The 21731-nt window shown below is 44.5% G+C and overlaps 1 protein-coding gene across 1 annotated transcript in view; it reads left to right on the top strand.

Moving 5' to 3' along the window:
* Positions 1-21731, top strand: part of LOC124795038 — a 221431-nt gene that overhangs the window by 167963 nt on the left and 31737 nt on the right. The window lies entirely within an intron of this gene.

Genomic DNA, 21731 nt, shown 5'->3' with positions numbered 1-21731 from the left:
GGCCGGTGTGGCCGTGAGGTTCTAGGCGCTTCAGTCTGGAACTTCGTGACCGCTACGGTCGCAGGTTCGAGTCCTGCCTCGGGCATGGATGTGTGTGATGTCCTTAGGTTAGTTAGGTTTAAGTAGTTCTAAGTTCTAGGGGACTGATGACCACAGATGTTAAGTCCCATAGTGCTCAGAGCTATTTGAACCATTTGAATCATTGCCGATCTAGGACAACGCAAACATGTGATGCTTCAATGGAAACTTCCGCGTCTACGAAAATGCAGAAAGCACGAGTGTACCATTATTTCAGCTAAACCTTAGGCCAGTATTACAACACACAACGCACGTAACTTGCACTGTTGGTACCTTCTTACAGAGCAATGTATGTTCCTCACCGCTGAATTGCCTATTAATATGACACAGAAGAAAAGATGAACAAGAGAAACTAACACTGTATCTGAACTACCACTTTGTCTTGAGGTCAGTACCAACGAATTGTTGGCTCGGATCCACACATTCGGCCGGGTAATACCACAGACATAGAATTCGATAACGCAATGGAGGTCTCATAGCAGTTGTATCGTCACGTAAAATCCGTTTGCTGAGAGTGATGTAGTTCCATCAAACTGGAACGCCAGTCTTTTTTTTCCTTTCATTAAGACGTCCTGAAATTCTGCCGTTAACACGGCGCAGATGACATTTTGGATATACGTAAGGCAAGTGTTACCGTTTTGCATGAAAATAAACCATCTGGAAAGCAGTATGTAAGGTGCTGATAAAGATGAACAAAACAGACACGTGAGCCACATGTGAGAATCAATCAACCCTTCAAGTTTCGAATGCGCGTTCACAAATAAATCCGTTAATGGGGACATCGTAGTTACTCAGTGGTTCTTAGTTGAAAATGTTGACAACGAATGAAGAAGCAGTCGACCATCGAAAGCGACTAACTGATGAAAACGGTTTGTATGGCTGTTCAAATGGTTCAAATGTTTCTGAGCACTATGCGACTTAACTTCTGAGGTCATTAGTCGCCTAGAACTTAGAACTAATTAAACCTAACTAACCTAAGGACATCACTCACATCCATGCCCGATGCAGGATTCGAATCTGCAACCGTAGCGGTCGCTCGGCTCCAGACTGTAGCGCCTAGAACCGCACGGCCACTCCGGCCGGCTTGTGTGGCTGTCAGAGAGATAATTCGATCTCACTGAATTTGAGTTCTTGTTTCCAGAAACATTATCCCGTAACAAATTTCTTCGATGAGAGTATCGAAAAATAGCCTAAAGATGTCATAGCCATTGTGCAGATAGTGTACTCGCATGCACTGTTACTATCAAGTACGGTAGTTTCATCACAGCATTTATGAATAAAGTTGTTCATATACGACTAGCAATGTAGGTCTCAAGATTTTTACGATCAGCTCTCCTCATGAATATTGCTTCAACTAGTTCCCATTCACAGTGGAATAGACATAGAACTGTTTGCTGTACAGAGCTACATACTAACATAATTATTTCTGGGGTGTAAATCCTTGATTTTCATGCAACTTTGTCTCCAGGTTCGAGTTTTCTTTGACGCAAGAGAAATTCATGAAGGAGTGGCTGTCAGAAGTTTAAGAAGTCGGGAAGGCCCTTGTTGTCAGCGAGCACGTGTTGCTGCTCGATGACTGTAGTAATTCTTTCATCCAGCTCGTCGAAGGCAAATCTCAATAGGAATCCAGTTTGAATGCGTTAAGTATTAAGCAGCTTGACGCCCACGGCGACAAACCCGTGAGAGCCTGCGTTCGCGACCATATGGATTCCCGGCTTTGCATCTCGTTGACCTCGACTCTGTAAGATTCTTACGAGAAAGGGAGGGCGCGGTTTCTGCAGCTCCCACGACCTTCTGACCAGAGACGTCTTCGCATTTATTTTGCATTCTCAACAGTTTAGAAAATGAAGCAATGCCATGGAGACTACAGTAAGTAACGCAAACCTTGGAAATGAATGGGCGGAACACCATAGGAAAAATTAAAGGCGAGTTTCATCGACTTTACAAAAGAAAATTCCGTGATCTGATTGAGAAACTTTTTCCCTAGCGCGTGGAGGACAACAGAGATCATAGTACCAATGCTCTGTCTCATTGTTACTCATCAATTTCGTAATAACATTTTAGGCCGACAATTGCTGTAAGACAGTCAGTAATAAAACAGAGCATATTTTGTCTCGCACATAATCTGAGAAAAAGGAACACTTGGGACAAATATTCATTGTTAGATCTCCACTTATGGGTCCTCGTTATCATTTCGCTTTGGAGAGCATCAGTTAAATCTTTATCGGTTTAATGTCTCCTAAGTGTATAATCAATGTCGTCGTCAACAGCAAGTGCTTCTTTAACGTACTGATGAATTCGCACTTTATCTCCGTAAACCAGTTAACTAACTAACGGACTGTCCACCTGATCTTTTCACTCGCTTACATATCGATCCCTTTGGAATCTTTTCAAGCTCCATACTTGAATGGAACGCAGAGGAATCTTAATATGTAATGCAATAAAAGGTGCCCTTTGTTACACGCTTTTACAGTTATTCTTAGAGGTGTAGGAAATCACAAACAATCGAAGGTGAACCGTTAACAATACCAAACACTTGTGCTAGCGAAATGCCAGAAAAATCGTTGAACGAACACCAACCGAAGAACCCGAGACAGAAACCAACATGCAATACGTCATGAAGAGAATGAAGAACAGTATATAAGTTACCCCATGCAAAGAACTGTATGGTGGCTTGCGGAGTATGTACACTCTCGGGAAAAAATGGAGCACTCTTAAGGACAGTCACTTTACCGACAAGTGGGGTTACAGGTACTTCATCGTTGCAGGAGTATATGATAATAAATTCGGACTAAATGAATCACACATGGCACAGTAAAGTGTGCCAAACAAGTCGCGTCAACATACAATGTACCACTAACCCTCTGCCCCCATGATGTCAAAGCAGGCCTGTATTCTTGTATGCAAACTATCAGAAAGATGCCGAATGGCATCCTGCGATAGGTTGTCCCAAGCATGTTGTGCCTTTTGTTGCAATTCGGCAATAGTTGTTGCAGGCGTTAGAGAATGGGAAAGTTCTCACTTCATCATGGGGTTAAGTTCTCACTTCATCATGTCCCATATGTTTTCAGTTGCCGAGACATCTGGTGCTCTTGCTCGCCAGGGCAGTTGTACGCCGCGAAGAGCACGTTGCGTCACAGTAGCTGTATGTGGACGAGCGTTATCCTGATGGAAAAGTATATCACCTTTCTGTCAAAGGAAGGCAGCAGCACGAGGATAATAGCCTGTGCAATGTAATGGGTACGGTTACTTTACCCAGCAGAAACACAAACTGATGGCCCCCCCACACTATAAAGCCTGGAATGAGACCTCCGTTTCTTAGACGAATGCACTCTGGAATAGGCTGCTCACCAGGCCTACGCCATACACGTGTGAGTCCTCCACTCACAGACAGACAGGACCCACTCTCATCACTGAAGACAACAGAGAGCCGTTTCACTCTCCAGTCAACTCTTTCACGACACGAGAGCAACCATGCTGGGCTGCGTTATGGGGTCAGTGGTAAACTAGCCACAGGCACACGTGATCTTAATCCTGCTGCAAGCAGCCGGTGCCCAGTGGTCCCTGACAACACGAAAGGTGCAATATATGCCCGGATTTCGTCCCTGAATGACGATCGGCCGGCCACCGCTGCTCGCACAATGCGTCGATCTTGACGAGCATCTGTATAAAGCGGACGTCCAGAACCTGGTCTACAGGAAAGAGAATGTTCCACAGACTGCTACTGAAAGCAGCGTCACATCACCGTACATTGTGCCCAACATGTGCAGCATTCCATCGATGCGTCCATTCAGCTTCTCACAGGTCCACGATGCGGCCCAATTCAAATAGTTGTTCAACACGTTGCTGGGATGATTGTACTCTAAAATGAATGTTGCGTACACTGTCCCCCTCTAAACTCAGCACAGCTAGTGCCTGCAGAGTCAAAACAGAGGCTTCACAGACAGGCCTCTTGAGTGTCATCCAATGACTGATGGCCATGAACTAATAACACTACAACTCCGAAACATGCACATACTATACCCTGGTACCAATGAACACAGTCCTTGAGGATAATGCATTTTTCCGGCTGTGTATGTAGATGAATACAGGCGTAGATCAAGAAACACTTCATCAAAACGCTATTCGCCGGAAAGGCATTCACGGAAAGGCATTTCTTGGTTTAATCCTAAGCGACTGTACTTCATGACATACAGTGGCTGTCCAGCGCCTGAGCGTTGATATCTATAACAAGGAAAAATCATGATTTCAGGAATGGCTGCAGGTATCCTATTTTGCTCGATTCCGTTCAGAGTGAGTTATCTTCCTGATATAGGATATAAGATCATTAGACATTACTCACCCCCTGGAAATAGCTCTGGTCCCGGCGGAGGTTCGAGTCCTCCCTCGGGCATGGGTGTGTGTGTTTGTCCTTAGGATAATTTAGGTTAAGTGGTGTGTAAGCTTAGGGACTGATGACCTTAGCAGTTAAGTCCCATAAGATTTCACATACATTTGAACATTTTTTTGAAAAGAGCTCACCGGTCGCTTTGGAACGCTATAGATGTAGGCCTGATACCAGGCGGACATGTAACCTTCTTCCGCTGACTTAAGTCATGACAGTGAAGTGTTGTATACGAGTCAATGGGTTGCATGGCATCAGCACAGGATGATGAATCCACATAGAGTCCCAACAGAATGGCAGTACTATGATACCATATTTGGACGTGCTCATGACCAAATCGTGAATTAAATTGCTCGGTTTGTTAGCGTATCAACGCAGACTGTCCACTGTGTCTACAACACATGCTACGAAAGAAAAGTGTCTGAATAAGATCGTAACCGGCAGGCGTCAGACACGGCTAAACCTTTTGTCAGTGGCAGTAGATTTCAAACCCGATAGGAATTGCTGCTGTCAGTGAATTCAAGTCCCTTTCTACCAGCACCAACCGAACATTGCAAAGGTACTGCGTGTTACGGACATTTGGAGTCGAATACCTCGTAAAAAACCATTGCACACAGCAGCACATACAAGGGACGTTCTATGAGTAATGCAACATTTCTTTTTCTGAGCCGATTCCGGTTGGAAAAATGTGGAATTTGTTGTGGACCTTCGTGGAATATTCGTGCTTCAGCTACTAAATTTTTATGAAATTCCGGTTGGTGGCGACGCTATACATAGCCTTCAAAATGGCGTCAGTGACGTAGAAGAGTTCCAACCAGAGAGTTGTCATCGAGCTTCTCTTGGAGGAAAACCAGAGCGCAGCAGACATTCATAGGCGTTTGCTGAATGTCTATTGAAACGTGGCAGCGAAAAAAAAAACCACGGTGAATCGTTGGGCAATGCGTCTGTCGTCATCGCAACAAGGTCGCGCAAACCTGTCCTATCCCCACGTGCTGGCCGGCCGCACACAGCTGTGACTCCTGCAATGTTGGAACAAGTTTGGCACTCTGATTCGAAATGATGGACGGATCACACACAAACGCCTCGCAGCACAACTGGACGTCTCATTTGATAGTGCAGACACACGCATCCACCAGTTGGGGTATGCCAAGGGTTCCACGCCGCCTAACAGAAGAACATAAAGAGAAGCGAAGGACTATCTGTTGCGGAATTTCTTGCACGTTACGAGGTTGATCCTGAAAATTTTTTGCGGAACATCTTAACAGGCGATGACACACGGGGTTCATCATTTCGAACTGGAAATAAAACTGCTATCCATGGTGCGGCGCCACATCACCTCTCTCCTCAGAAGAAAAAGTTCAAAGCTGCCCTCTCAGCTTGTAAAATCATGGTGACGGTCTTCTGGGACTCTGAAAGGGTTATTCTCTTTGATGTTCTCCCTCATGATGCAACGATCAACTCAGAAGTTTATTGTGCTACCCACAGAAAACTCAAGAAGCGACTTCACCACGTTCGTCGCCAAAAAATGCAAACCAACTTCCCCTTCTCCATGACAATGAAAGGCCTCACACAAGTCTGCGCACCCGAGAGGGACTCACAAAACTCTTCCCCATCCACCCTACAGCTCAGATGTCGCACCTTCTATGTGTTTGGCTTTGTGAAGGATGCATCCAGCGCACATCAGTACGTGAATAATGGGGAGGTTGTTGATGCAGCAATACTTTGGCTCCTTCGTCGACAAGTCGAGTGGTGCCATGCGGGCGTACAGGCCCTGCCAGTAAGGTGGCTCAAGGCGGTTGAGTTGAACGGAGAGTGTGTTGAGAAACGGAGTTTTGTAGCCAAATGTAATGTATTGCGAATACATAGAAAGAAGGATCCTTTATTGTATGATTATATGATAGCGGAACAAACACTGGTAGCAGTTATTTCTGTAAAATATTTGGGAGTATGCGCACGGAACGATTTGATGTGGAATGATCATATAAAATTAATTGTTGGTAAGGCGGGTGCCAGGTTGAGATTCATTGGGAGAGTCCTTAGAAAATGTAGTCCGTCAACAAAGGAGGTGGCTTACAGAACACTCGTTCGACCTATGCTTGACTATTGCTCATCAGTGTGGGATTCGTACCAGGGCGGGTTGACGGAGGAGATAGAGAAGATCCGAAGAAGAGCGGCGCGTTTCGTCACAGGGTTATTTGGTAACCGTGATAGCGTTACGGAGATGTTTAATAAACTCAAGTGGCAGACTCTACAAGAGAGGCGCTCTGCATCGCGCTGTAGCTTGCTGTCCAGGTTTCGAGAGGGTGCGTTTCTGGATGAGGTATCGAGTACATTGCTTCCCCCTACTTATACCTCCCGAGGAGATCACGAATGTAAAATTAGAGAGATTCGAGCGCGCACGGAGGCTTTCCGGCAGTCGTTCTTCCCGCGAACCATACGCGACTGGAACAGGAAAGGGAGGTAATGACAGTGGCACGTTAAGTGCCCTCGACCACACACCGTTGGGTGGCTTGCGGAGTATAAATGTAGATGTAGAAGACCGTCGCCATGATTTTACCGGCTAAAGTACAGCTTTAAACTCTTCCTTCGGAGGATAGGTGCTGTGGAACCACTCCATGGGTTGACGTTTTGTTTCCTGTTCAAATTGATGAATCCATGTTTCATCGCCTGTGACGATGTTCAACATAAATTTGTCATGATCAGCCTTGTAAGCGTTTCCGCCACGTAGTTCTTCGTTGCTCTTTACGATCTTCTGTTAGGTGGTGAGGAACCCTGTGAGCACACCCCTTTGAGTACCCCAACTGGTAGACGAGTGTGTCGGCACTACGAACGGAGACGTCCAGTTGTGCTGCGAGGTGTTTGAAGGTGATCCGTCGATTACCTCAATGCGAGGGTCCGCACATTCAACACTGTAGCAGTCGCAGCTGTGCGGGCGGCCGGCACGCGGAAGATCGGACAGGTTTGCGCGACCTTGTTGGGATTATGACGGACGCCCCGCCCAACGATTCACCGTGATTTTGTTCACTGTCAGGTCTCCGTAGGCACTCTGTAAGAGCCTGTGAATATCTGTGATGCTCTGGTTTTCCGCCAAAAGAAACTCGATGACAGTTCTCCCCTTGGAACGCATCTCCGTTAGAGACTCATTTTGAAGGCTATGTAGTCGTATACTGCCGCCTCGTATCGGAACTTCTTGAAACTATGGAGGCTGAAGCGGGAATATTCTACAATGTCCCTCACCAAATTCTACATTTCTTTTAAGCGAAATTCGCCGAGAAAAACACTGTGTAGCGTTACTTATTGGTCGTATCTCGTAGGTAACCAGTCGTTGTCCTTTCTTCCATATCTTCATGATGAGTATGCTGTGGACTCTCCCACATTGCAAAATAATAAAAGTCTTGTTCACAGGGCTGGTTTGACGAGCATCAGATACCTTATCGTACATCGACTGACCCGTTAAACCACCCGATCTCAGTTCCACAGAAAATGTTATGAACACCTGGATCAACAGATGAAAAGTGGTAATCAACATCACCGAAACTTGGTAGTTCTAAAGGATCTCATCAGCTACGAGTTAGGATGCTAGACGAAACTTGTGGACGTTCGCCGAATGTGGGCATTATCAAGACTAGAGGCGGTGTTACTGGTATTAGTGTGATAGCTCCTGCGTCTGACTTACTTATTTTGACTTATACTGATCTGTACGAGGAAGATCTGACGTACGAAGGATTGCAGGGCGCGCAAACCTGTTGCTACTGGTAAGCTTTCGGGTGATGTAACTCCGCCCGCACAGTTTAACCTTCATATCCAAGCAGTAATTACCGAAGGTCAGGTTATGTTACGGTCAAACTTGACTCCCACCTTAATGGAGATGTCAAAGTAAGACAGCAGCTGGCCTTTGCAGGTTACATTCAACTTTTTATTGGCCTCTGTTTCTCATGTGTACGTACAGTGTTGTGTTTTGTCAGGCTTTGACTGAAGGTGTTTTTGCGCGATAATAAATGGCCACAATTTCAAACGCTGTTGACATATTGATTTCCATTCCCTCGAAAATTTTAATGTGAGCAACTAGTGCTGTGTTGTCTGCATAGATAAAGGATCTTGAACCACACCTTTGTTCTGTCTTTCAGTGACCTAAATGCCACACAACGAGTCATTGAAGAAGGGATGATTTATGTTTTGACGTCCCATCAACGAGTTCATTAGAGATGGAGCTCCAGTTATGAACGAGGAACGCAATCAGGCATCTTTTTTTTCAGTGGAACCATCCTGAAATTTCGTCTGGTCTGAAATAGGGAAACCACGGTAAACAACAGCTCTACCACCTCTCTCGGTGTAAATCATTAAGCCCAACCTTCTTTCAATCAACTTTTCGCAACTTTTTCCTCACATCCTGTGTAACAATATAATTATTATGAAATTACAACGGAATCAAGACCTTTAGCTGATAACAGGCGTTGATAAATATCAACAGGGACAGTTGAAAATGTGTGCCTCGACAGGGACTCGAACCCGGGATCTCTTGATTACGTGGTAGACGCTCTATCCGTCTGAGCCACCGAGGACACATCGGATATGGCGACTGCAGGGAGCAGTCAATCTACCGATTCTCGTAAGAGTTCGGGCAATGTGAGTGCAGCCGCACTGACGAAGATCATTGGCTGGTTAGCCTTATCTATATGAAACTTGTTTAACATCTCCCGGCACAAAGTCACACGTCGTGTCACCTGCTCTTCCGCCTGTATGCAGAACCCGGACAGAACAAAGTTTCGTTACTTGCAAATGATAAAGCAGAATCGAACGAATTGCTGGTTCATTTAGCCCTAAGCTATCCTCTATCTGCTTATAGGTCACTCGTCTGTCTCCATCTGGCGCTTTTCCTCCGTAACTGATTATCGTGGCCTTCCCACCCTCTCAGCGTCCTCCAGGGTGAAATTTCCTCTTTGAAATTCTCTGTGCCACCTGAATATACTTGGTACGATGTGGACACACATCACCGAGTGCAAGAGTCATTTCTTCAAAGCACTGGCCTATGTTTAATCAACGCGCGAAGCTGTACCGCTAAACTGCCCGAATCTCACTTGGGGATCTCGATGCCATAGCAATCACTTCAAACTAATCCTGCTAGCGAACGACTGCGCCCACAGACTTGGCGTAGCGGCTACAACGCAAGTATGAATTACTCTCAGAACACAGTAACAATCAGCTTCCTGTGACTTATTGTTGCGTCTATTGCAAAACTTTCCTAGTACGCTTTTGTACATTCACTGATACGTTTCAACCCTCGTCGCTTCGGCTTGCTACCTCGAAGCAGAAAGATGGCGCTTCTTTGATTAAGCTGCTTGCCACCCTTCATCCTTTTTGTATATTCTTTCAATTTGAATAACCTGCACGATTCATATAGTCTTTACAACTTTTAAATCTTTTAATACAATTCATACATACATTAATTGGTTACTCCTTGTTTTTACATATTTCATTAAATTCGGATTACGATTTAAAATTTTACAGAGATCTTGTTTCGTTTCACCCAATCAACTACACTTAATTCCTATTAATTCATGATTCTGAAGATGGTCACTCATTGTCGCTTTAGCCCCGAGTGTCAGTATCGCGCAATAATGGCGCAGATTTAAAAAAATATTGAGCCCTAGCTAGAGTGACATAGCTAGACAGTAGCGTACAGTCAATGTAGGACACAGCGTTCCAGAGCTTCAGCGGGAGCAGTCTCAGCTCTTTCGTCGGCTCAAATAGATCTCGAATTCTACGAACGTTTCGCTGATGTATTTAGGAGAACTAAAAACGAAGTTATAGTTTTTATGCGGAGCAACGAAAAAACTTACCATTGACCTTTAGCTACTGCAGAGTCCTTATAAACAAGCGCTGGAGAAGTAAGCAGAATCTGCGAACCCAAATGAATTCGGAAATAAGAACAGAAACAGGAGAAGAGTGGTGATGTATACGACGAAATAAAAAAAAAAAAAAAAAAAAAACAGAACACAATTGTATTTTCTGATGCTTTGAAATCCATGTAGCAATTTTCTCATTGTGTGAAAGGCATTGGAACAGTGACTAAATTGGTGATTAATCTTCGTTTTCGCTATCATTTTTGATGTCACTAATTGCAGCAAACAATGAAAATCACCGTAGAGCATGCTCATTAAATTCATGTTAAAATTCCACGTCTTCGATTCTTATTTGCTTCAATAATTTGTGGTGTCCTCCTCTTCTTCCATTTTATTATATCTGTTTTCCTTGTTAAGCAAATACAGGGTGGTTCAGCTAAGTTGTTCTCCTCATTTTTTTCTGGTGTTTAAGATACGTTTTCAGTCAGGTGAACGGTGAAAAGTCGTCACTAAACGACGTACCTGTATAGTCTCTTTTTATAGCTATATTAATAACTGAGATATGGGCATGAAATTAATTTTTCAGATGAATCCGATCACCAGTTTCGAAGAAATTACAATATTTAGAACTTAGGATTTTTCTGTTTTGAGCTTGAAGCGATTGCTGTCTTATATGGATGTTTGCGATTTCGTACGTCAAATAAGGAAATACAATACATCGGATAAGGAGGAACCAGAGTTGCACCGTTGCGATACTGGTATGAAAGGGACACAGAGGAAACATAGCTTTTATTACGTCTGCGTCGTTAACGTGTCTAGAGTGCTGGTGAGTTTAAAAAAAATAAGTTTTTCATACACCACGAAAAACACATGTGACACTTCTTTATGGATAATGTAGAACTAACGCGAAAAGCTCAAATGAGACCAACAAGAACGACAATTCAGTAAATGTGCAAAACATTGTCGTTAAAGGGCAAGGAGCAAACCTGCAACGAGAGGAGCGAACGAAATAGATGTTCTGATAGTTGTTGCTCGCAGTTCACATGTTATCTTCAGAAATACTGCGATTGCCTCTGGCAGTCCACATGTTAGCTCCAGAAATATTGCGGCTGCCTCTAGAATAAGTCAGCCTTTCGCTGTTACTGCTTCACCCACTATCATGTGCCACTTCACCATTAGATTAATTAGCAGAGACTGCAGAAGAGGTATGGAGTTATGTCGCTCGGCGCTGATTAGACATCAGGACAAAATTTCTTTCTTCGAAAAATTATCTTTACCAGTGAAGATATCTTTTCAAACCATGGGAAGCTGAATAGAAGAATATGCATTATTCGGCAGCTGAGAATCAGCACTGGCTGAGACAACTTGAACATTCTAAGCAGCAGAATGCGAACCTTTGGCATGAGGTTAATGAAGACTACGTTATTGGCTCTTAATTAATGGAAGAAACCTTAAAGCGTAAAAGATATGCACAGTTTCTTAGCGAAGGGCTAACGACTCTCCTAGAGGAAGTACCACTTCATATAGGTATACAGCATGTATGTCGTAACAGCACGGTGGGTGCTCAGCTTACTGCTCGTTTGTGACTGGGACAGTGCTCATCCAAGTCTTTCCAGGTCGCTGTATAGGAAGTGAAGGCCTTAAAACTCGGCCTACGCGTTCACCTGATGGACGCCACTGTACTTTTTTCTCTGCAGTAAACTCAAAGATGCAGTGTAGGTACAAGGTTCGGCGACCAAAGAAGATATAAAATGTCGCATTGCTGCTGCATGTGCAATCATATCTGAGGAAATTATTCAGTCCGTACAGAAGTCCTTGCACCAACGACTACAAAATATGTGTATTGCAGTAGACAGTCGGTATTTCGAACAGTTGAAGATATAAATGGAATTTTGAGGAAGTGTTTATGACATTTTTTGTGATTTTCTTTTTGCTGATGTCTCTGATGAAATTTTACAGTGTAAGTGTGTATCTTGAGATTTAACTAACGACGTGGAGTTTGTTTCTCTAACCTCAATTGCCTGTATTACAAACCCATTTAATTTCTGACGTGCACTTATCTTTTGGGGCCGGCCGGAGTGGCCGGGCGGTTCTAGGCGCTACAGTCTGAAACCGCGCGACCACTACGGTCGCAGGTTCGAATCCTGCCTCGGGCATGGATGTGTGTGATATCCTTAGGTTAGCTAGGTTTAAGTAGTTCTTAGTTCTAGGGGACTGATGACCACAGCAGTTAAGTCCCACAGTGCTCAGAGCCATTTATCTTTTGGGCTCTTGCAGAAACAACAGCAGACCAGTCGCTATAGTTAACTTCCGTATCACAATCGAGCCGCTAATATAAAAAGCGAAAATCAGTTATAAATCTGTTTCCAGTATCTTGCACGACATTTCGAACGCAGTAAAAGTTGCTGCCCACTATATTCGGTGTTTGCTCATCTAGCTCAAAAATCCAGGCGAACCGAGGCTGCAGCGGAAATGTTACAACTGCATCAGGGTAATCCAGATGACTTCTTTAGCCGCCTAATCACCAGCTATCTGAAGTAGAATGACCATATAAAACTCACTGCAGGTAAGGTTAATGCCAGTCTGAGATTCAGTGGAAGAGTTCCCAAAAGGAGACAGCTTAGAAAACTTCGTCCGACCAATACTTGAATAGTGATCGTCAGTTTGGGATCCGTACCACATAGGTTTGATGGAGGGAGAAGAGAAAACCCAAAGAGGGGCAGCGCGTTTTGTTTCACGTTCATTTAAAATGTGCGAAAGAGTCACTGAGTTTCTCGGCAAATTCTAGTGACAGACGCTGCAAGAGTGACGTTTTGCATCACTGTTTGGTTGACTGTCAAAGACAAAGGAGCAAAGCAAGCAGTGGAGATAAATGCGTTCACCACCGCCAACAATGGCGAAGATCCAGTCGTAACAGGGCAAGGTGATGCTGAGCGAGCGTTTTTTTGGGATTGCCGTGGTGTGGTGTTAACAGGTTATTCTAGTAATGATCAAACAGTCACTGGAGCATACTACCGAATTCTGACGAGTTTACGCGAGGCTGTCAAGACCAAGGGTCGCGGGAAGTTGTGCACGGGAGTGTTTTTGCTCCACGACAACGGCCCAGCTCATTCTGCACAGGACAGTGACACACATGCTGTTTCTTTGGGCTATCAAATTCGTCGCTCCCCTGTGTTCTTCTACTATTGCACCCAGTAACTACTTCCTCTTCCCTCAGACGAAGAAATCACTGCACGGCAGACATCTCCAGATTGACGACGAGGTGATTTTCTAGTCGGGACGTTTTCCGAAAAACCAAATGCAGACTTCCACACGCAAGGCCTCTGCCAATTTATCCATCGTTGGTAATAAGGCATTGTACTAAAGGGTGAATATTTTAGAGCACAGCTGGCATCGTCCCGAAGTTTCATTGTTGAAGCGCTATTTCTTTGAGGTGATAGTTAAAATTTTATAAGTAACCCTCTGCATTGGTCTGACAGGACCTTAAACTTGAACGAACAATTTCAAAACTCCGCTGCCTCACGCACATGGCAATCTTCCGACAGGCTTGAGTGCGTGCGAGTATCAGAGCCAGGGGTTTATACAACCAGTTCACATGCTGTTCATGTACCGTTAGTGTCTACATTCAGTAACACCATTTTGCAGGTAGGCAGTCTTTGTATGGCTCGTTAGACTTTCAATCTTGTCTGAAGGATTGGATTACTTTTTCGGTTAATGGCTGTACCCCCAGTTTTATACTTATTTCTTCATTTCTTATTTTGTCTTCCCTTGTGCGGCATTTCACTAATCTAAGGAACTTCATTTCTGATGTTTCAAGTTGTCCTAGGTCTTTTGAACTTTATGTGCAACTTTCTGTTCCATATTGTAACGAGCGAGTGCCATGAATTTATAAAATTTCACTTGGTTTTCTCTTCTCGTTTTATAAATAAAAAATGGTTCAAATGGCTCTGAGCACTATGGGACTCAACATCTGAGGTCACCACTCCCCTAGAACTACTTAAACCTAACTAACCTAAGGACATCACACACATCCATGCCCGAGGCAGGATTCGAACCTGCGACCGTAGCGATCGTGCGGTTCCAGACTGCAGCGCCTAGAACTGCTCGGTCACTCCGACCGGCTATCCTCGTTTTGTACTTTAATGCTCTTCTTATCGTGCCACGTACCAGTTGATAGATGTTAAATTTTCTTATTTGTATCGTTCTCTTCTTCAAAATTTATCTCACATTCTAGAAACTGGATATAGCATACCTATAATCTTGTTATGTTACTGATGATTATCTTATCCTTATGGGTTGTTTCCTAAAAAGAGCACTGTTCTTGTTTTTGTTGTTGATATCTTCATATTATAACTAGGGTTATATTGTTAACCTATTTACCACAATTAGTAATTTCTCTTCACTATCCTCTATGATTACGTGGTCGTCGGTAAAAAGCATCGTATTTAGGGCTTTATCCGTCACAATTCTTGTACCTTGAAGTATTCTGTCCTCCATCCATTCCCTGACCAGGTCGTCTATGAAGATGCTGAACGGTGTTGCTGACATATTACAGTCTTGCCTTACTCCTTTTTTCATCTCTATTTCTGGTGTCAGCTCTTGGGCAGTGCCTAGTTTCATTTTGGTGTTTTTATACAGGATGAACTAGAATTCAACCGTCAAATTTTCGATTGTTCTTCAGGAATACCTCTGAGTATTTTCGTCCGAGGGACCAACGGTCTCCGGCAGCTCGTTATAGAGTAATAATGTAATTATGATTTATTTGATTTGTTACCACAAAATACCCTGACAGTACCGGTAGTGGAAATGCCTGTAGTATGTAGTCACCAAAACGTGCAACACAAAATAAGTAAGAACTATAAGATGGAACTACTGTGATATGGTTGCTGTCAACTCAGCTCTCCTAATGCATTCAGTGAACCTGTACTCGAGGTGCACATCGGGAAATTATTCATCAGTAAATCCATCCATAGTGCTGCTGTGTATCACTGTTAACACACAAGTAATACTACCGGAAAACAAAAGCCAAGGCAGAACCGATCAGTAGTGAATGCTTGAGGGAAACGAGATAAGGAGGACATTACTGTTGTCAACAACAGATACTGTGAGCGAGTGGAAGCAACACGCACGCTCGTACAGTCTATAGTTGCACTGTTGTGCACTATTTTCACTACAATACAGATATAAAGCTAATTTGGGCAAGAAAAGAAAAGAGGAGAAGGAGGAAGAGATTAGTGTTTAAAATCCCGGAGACAAATGAGGTCATTAGAGACGGAGCACAAGCTCGGATTAGGGAAGGATGGAGAAGGAAAACGGCCGTGCCTTTTCGAAGGAGCCATCCCGACATTCGCCGTACGCGATTTAGGGAAATCACGAAAAACCTATATCAGGATGGCCGGACGCGTGTTTTAACTGTCGTCCTCCCGAATGCGAGTCCAGTGTGCTTACCACTGCGCTGCCCCACTCGGTGAAACGATACGAGGTGCAATAATTCTGTAATGAGGCACCGGAGACCGTGGGTCCCTTACACCAAAAGTCTCGGAAGGTGTCCCTGAAAAACCTCTGAAAGTTTTTCGTTGGAGTTCTGGTTTATTCTGTACAAACCGTGGCATATTTTTATCATCTGCTTGGGAAACCGCTCGTACTTGTTCCATATCCTCTCGAGGACTATACCCCACAGTATTATGACATTTCTGGAGACCGAAAATCTCCGCTCTGTTCCTTCACGAGACATGGAAAGCAGTAGTTACAGTTGCCCAGGTAGATGCCGTTTTCCTTGACTTCCGGAAGCTGTCGGATACAGTTCCGTGCTGCCGCCTAATGACCTAAGTACGAGCGTATGGAATATCAGACCAATTGTGTGATTGGATTTTAAGAGTTTCTAGCAAATGAAACACAGCCTGTAATTTTCAACGGATAGAAGTCTTCAGACGTAAAAGTAACTTCGGTCGTGCCCCAAGGCAGTGTTACAGGGGCATTACGGTTCACAATATAAACAAATGACCTGGTAGATAACGTCGGAACTTCCAAGATGCTTTTCACGGATGATGCTGTTGTGTACAGAGATGTCGCAGTGCTAGAAAATTGTTGCGAAATGCAAGAAGACCTGCGGACGATCGACGCATGGTGCCGATGGTGGCAAGTGACCCTCAATATAAACAAATGTAAGATATTGAGTGTACATAGAAAGAAAGACCCTTTATGATATGACTACGCGATTGCAGAACAATCACTGGAAACACTTACTTCCATTAAATATCTAGCGGTATGCATAGCGAGCGATATGAAGTGGAACAACCAACAAAATTAATCGCGAGGTAAGGCAGATGCCAGACTGAGATTCATTGGAAGAGCCCTTACGAAATGTAGTCCATCAGCAAATGAAGTAGCCTACAAAACACTCGTTCCAACAAGACTTGAATCCGCACCAGGTAGGACTGATAGACGAAATAGAAATGATCCAAAGAAGAGCATCATAGAGGTAGGAGACGAGGTACTGGCGGAATTAAAGCTGTGAGGACGGGGCGTGAGTCGTGTTTGGGTAGCTCAGTCGGTAGAGCACTTGCCCGCGGAAGGCAAAGGTCCCGAGTTCGAGTCTCGGTCCGGCACACAATTTTAATCTTCCAGAAGTTTCAAGAGCATCATATTTCGTTACAGGTTCATGCAGTCAGCGCGAAAGCGTCTCACGGACGCTCAGTCACCTCCAATGGCAGACGCTGCAAGAGAGGCATTCTGTAACACGGTATGGTCTGTTAATATTCTGTACGTTCCTGGAAGTCATCCACTATATTGCCTCTTCTTATGTACGACGTCTGAACAAAAAATAACGGGAATTTTTTAATTTTTACTTATTGGTGCACATGTTCCTGGTGCATATTTGAATTTTCAGTTATTTTGAATATTTAGTTTATTGTTGACAGTCGGAAAGGTTATACATGTTCTCAAGTGCTCGAATTTTAACTTTCGCAGAAGATGGATCAAAGCATTTGCATTAAATTTTGCTTGAAAAATGGGAAAAAAGTGCAGCACCGCATTTGAAATGTTGACTGTATCTTTTGGCGAATCTACTATGAGTAAGAAATGAGTTTAAGATTCGTATAAATGTTTCAAAGAGGGTCAAAAAGACGTTGAAGACGACGACCGCCATAGAAGCCCAAGCACATCAGTCACTGACGACAGTGTGGAAGAAAGAAAGGAAACGGCTCTGGAAAGTCGCCGAATCCCCATCGGTTGATAATGATTTCGGCATATTCTTTGACACATTCTAAGCGATTTTTAGGAAGTTTTGGGCTTCAACGTGAAGCAGCAAAGTTCGTTGCGAAAGTGTTGAATTTCGATCAAAAACGAAGTCGCGGAGACATCGCTCAGGAATTGCTGGATGAAGTCGACAACGATCCAGAAGTTCTAAGGGAAGTAATAACGGGTGACGAAATATAGGTACACGGGTGTGATGTCGAAACCAAGGTCACATTGTCGCAATGGAAATTGCCTGAAGAGGCAAGACCGAAAAAAATTCGACAAGTTGTTCTCACTGTTTTCTTGGATCACAGTGGGTTAGTGCATCATGAATTCTTGCCGAAGCCCACGAGAAAGACAGATCTCGGCGCGTACGACACGAAGGTAGACCTGAACTCGTTCACTCGCTCAGCAGACAAAACGCGTTTATAAACGTGTTAACTCGCAGCTGGGCGTTTATGTACTAACGAGAATTGCATCTATTACTGGAATCTGCTAGTATGAAGTCTTACTGATTAACAGTACAACAAAATTTAATTTAAGATCAATACTCGATATAAATGGTATAACGGCTGGTTTGTATATAGCATTTAGTCTCTTCTGCTTAACGTCCCCATTTCCTACAAGAAGTGGCACCTTGTGCAACTGATAAACATTTTGGCATGATTTTAATTTTATTGTACCCCAGTACAGCCGTAACAAATTATAAGTAGGCCTATGGACTTCCGATCATTGTAGGACTAATAACAGTAAGACTCAATAATAGCGGATTCCAATAGAAGATGCAATTCTCGTTTGTATGTACACACCTAGTTACGAGTTAAAAGGTGTAGAAAAGTAGTTTGCTGAAGTGAGCGAGCGAACGAGCTCAGGCCTAACTTCGTGACGTACGCGCCGCGGCCTGTCTTTCTCGTAGACCTCGATTCTTGCCTTATGGTCGCACGGTCAATAAGGAATACTGCATACAAGTTATGCGCTGTTTGCGTGAAGCAGTCTGAAGAAAACGACCAGAATCGTGGCAAAATCGCTCCTGCACATTGCCTCACGATAATACTCCTGCTCACACCTCAACTATTGTGCGTGATCTTTTGAAAAAAAAAAAAAAACTGTTCTCTGTCACTGTATTCACCGGGCATGGCCCCCTTTGACTTCTTTCCTTTCCCGAGGCTGAAGAGAACCATGAAATGACATCGTTTTAGCCGCGCGGGGTTAGCCGAGTGGTCTTGGGCGCTGCAGTCATGGACTGTGCGGCTGGACCCGGCGGAGGTTCGAGTCCTCCCTCGGGCATGGGTGTGTGTGTTTGTCCTTAGGATAATTTAGGTTAAGTAGTGTGTAAGCTTAGGGACTGATGACCTTAGCAGTTAAGTCCCATAAGATTTCACACACACATTTGAACATTTGACATCGTTTTACCGCCATTGATGAGATAAAAATAGAAGCGCTGTAGGAACTCAACACCATAACAGAAAATGAGTTCCAGAAGTGCTTCCAAGATTGGAAAAGCGCTTGCACGAGTGTAATATATCTTAGGAGGATTATTCTGAAGGGAACAAAGTTGATGTTGATGATGAATAAATAAAGATTCTTTAAGAAAAACAAAAATTCTCTTTACATTTTGATCACACCTCGTATAGCTTGCGAAAAGACGATGAAGGCAGGATTAGAGAGATTCGAGTCCACGCGGCAATCCCTTCTTCCCGCTAACCATAAGCGACTGGAACAAGAAAAGAAGGAAGTGACAATGGTACACAAAGTACCCTCCGCCACATACCGTAATGTAGCTGGCAGACTATAACTGTACACTGAAGAGCCAAAGAAGCTGGTGCACGTGCCTAATATGGTGTAGGGCCCCCGCGAGCACGCGAAGTGCCGCAACACGACATCACACGGACTCTACTAAGGCCTGAATCCTGCAGGGCTGTCCATAAATCCGTAAGAGTAGATGGGGATTGAGATCTCTTCTGAACAACACGTTGCAAGGCATCCCAGACATGCTCAATGTTCATGTCTGGGAAGTTCGGTGGCCAGCGGAAGTGTTTAAACTCAGGAGAGTGTTCCTGGAGCCATACTGTAGCAATTAAGAACGTCTGGGGTGTCGCATTGTCCTGCCGGAATTGCCCAAGTTCATCGGAATGCACAATGGACATGATTGGATGCAGATGATCACACAGGATGCTTACGCACGTGTCACCTATCAGAGTCGTATCTAGATGTATCAGGGGTCCCATACACTCCAACTGCACTCGTCCCACACCATTAGATAGCCTCCACCAGCTTGAACAGTCCCCTACTGACATGCAGGGTCCATGGATTCATGAGGTTGTCTCCAAACCCGTACACATCCATCCGTTCGATACGATCTGAAACGAGACTCGTCCGACCAGGCAACATGTTTCCAGTCATCAACAATCTAACGTCGGAGTTGACAGACCCAGGGCAGGCGTAAGGCTTTGTGTCGTGCAGTCATCAAGGGTACACGAGTAGGCCTTCGGCTCTGAAAGCGCGTATCGATGATGTTCCGTTAAATAGTTCGCAAGGTGACATTTGTTGATGGCCCAGCACTGAAATCTGCAACACTCTGCGGAAGGGTTGCACTTCTGTCACGTTGGACGATTCTCTTCAGTCGTCGTCGGTCCCGTTCTTGTAGGATCTTCTTCCGACAGAAGCGGTGTCGGAGAATTGATTTTGCCGGATTCCTGATGTTCACGGTACACTCGTACCGTGGAATGGTCGTACGGGAAAATCCCCACTTCATCGCTACCACCGGAATGCTGTGTCCCATCGCTCGTGCGCCGACTATAACATCACAACAAACTCACTTAAATGTTGATAATTTGCCATTGTAGCAGCAGTAACCTATGTAACAACTAAGCCAGACACTTGTTGTCTTACACTACTGGCCATTAAAATTGTTACACCAAGAAGAAATGCAGATGATAAACGGGTATTCATTGGACAAATATATTATACTAGCACTGACATGTGATTACATTTCCACGCAATTTGAGTGCATAGATCCTGAGAAATCAGTACCCAGAACAACCACCTCTGGCCGTAATAATGGCCTTGATACGCTTCGGCATTGAGTCAAACAGAGCTAGAATGGCGTGTACAGGTACAGCTGCCCAAGCAGCTTCAACACGATACCACAATTCATCAAGAGTAATGACTGGCGTATTGTGACGAGCCAGTTGCTCGGCCACCATTGACCAGACGTTTTCAGTTGGTGAGACATTTGGAGAATGTGCTGGCCAGGACAGCAGTCGAACATTTTCTGTATCCAGAAAGGCCCGTACAGGACCTGCAACATGCAGTCGTGCATTATCCTGCTGAAATGTAGGGTTTCGCAGGGATCGAATGAAAGGTAGAGCCACGGGTCGTAACACATCTGAAATGTAACGTCCACTGTTCAAAGTGCCGTAAATGCGAGCAAGAGGTGACCGAGACGTGTAACCAATGGCACCCCATACCATCACGCCGGGTGATACGCCAGTATGGCGATGACGAATACACGCTTCCAATGTGCGTTCACCGCGATGTCGCCAAACACGGATGCGACCATCATGATGCTGTAAACAGAACCTGGATTCATCCGAAAAAATGACGGTTTGCCATTCGTGCACCCAGGTACGTCGTTGAGTACACCATCGCAGGGACTCCTGTCTGTGATGCAGCGTCAAGGGTAAACGCAGCAATGGTCTCCGAGCTGATAGTCGATGCTGCTGCAAACGTCGTCGAACTGTTCGTGCAGATGGTTGTTGTCTTGCAAACGTCCCCATCTGTTGACTCAGGGATCGAGATGTCATCTCGACTGCTAGTGATACGAGGCCGTTGGGATCCAGCACGGCGTTCTGTATTATCCTCCTGAACCGAACCCACCGATTCAATATTCTGCTAGCAGTCGTTGGATTTCGACCAACGCGGAGCAGCAATGTCGCGATACGATAAACCGCAATCGCGATAGGCACAATCCAATATTTATCAAAGTCGGAAACGTGATGGTCCGCCTTTGTCCTCCTTACACGAGGCATCACAACAACGTTTCACCAGGCAACTGCTGTTTGTGTATGAGAAATCGGTTGGAAACTTTCCTCATGTCAACACGTTGTAGGTGTCGCCTCCGGCGCCAACCTTGTGTGAATACTCTGAAAAGCTAATCATTTCCATATCACAGCATCTTCTTCCTGTCG

The sequence above is a fragment of the Schistocerca piceifrons genome, chromosome 4, assembly GCF_021461385.2.
Source record: "Schistocerca piceifrons isolate TAMUIC-IGC-003096 chromosome 4, iqSchPice1.1, whole genome shotgun sequence".
Lineage (NCBI taxonomy): Eukaryota > Metazoa > Arthropoda > Insecta > Orthoptera > Acrididae > Schistocerca > Schistocerca piceifrons.
This window is presented reverse-complemented; position numbering and strand designations above follow the sequence as displayed.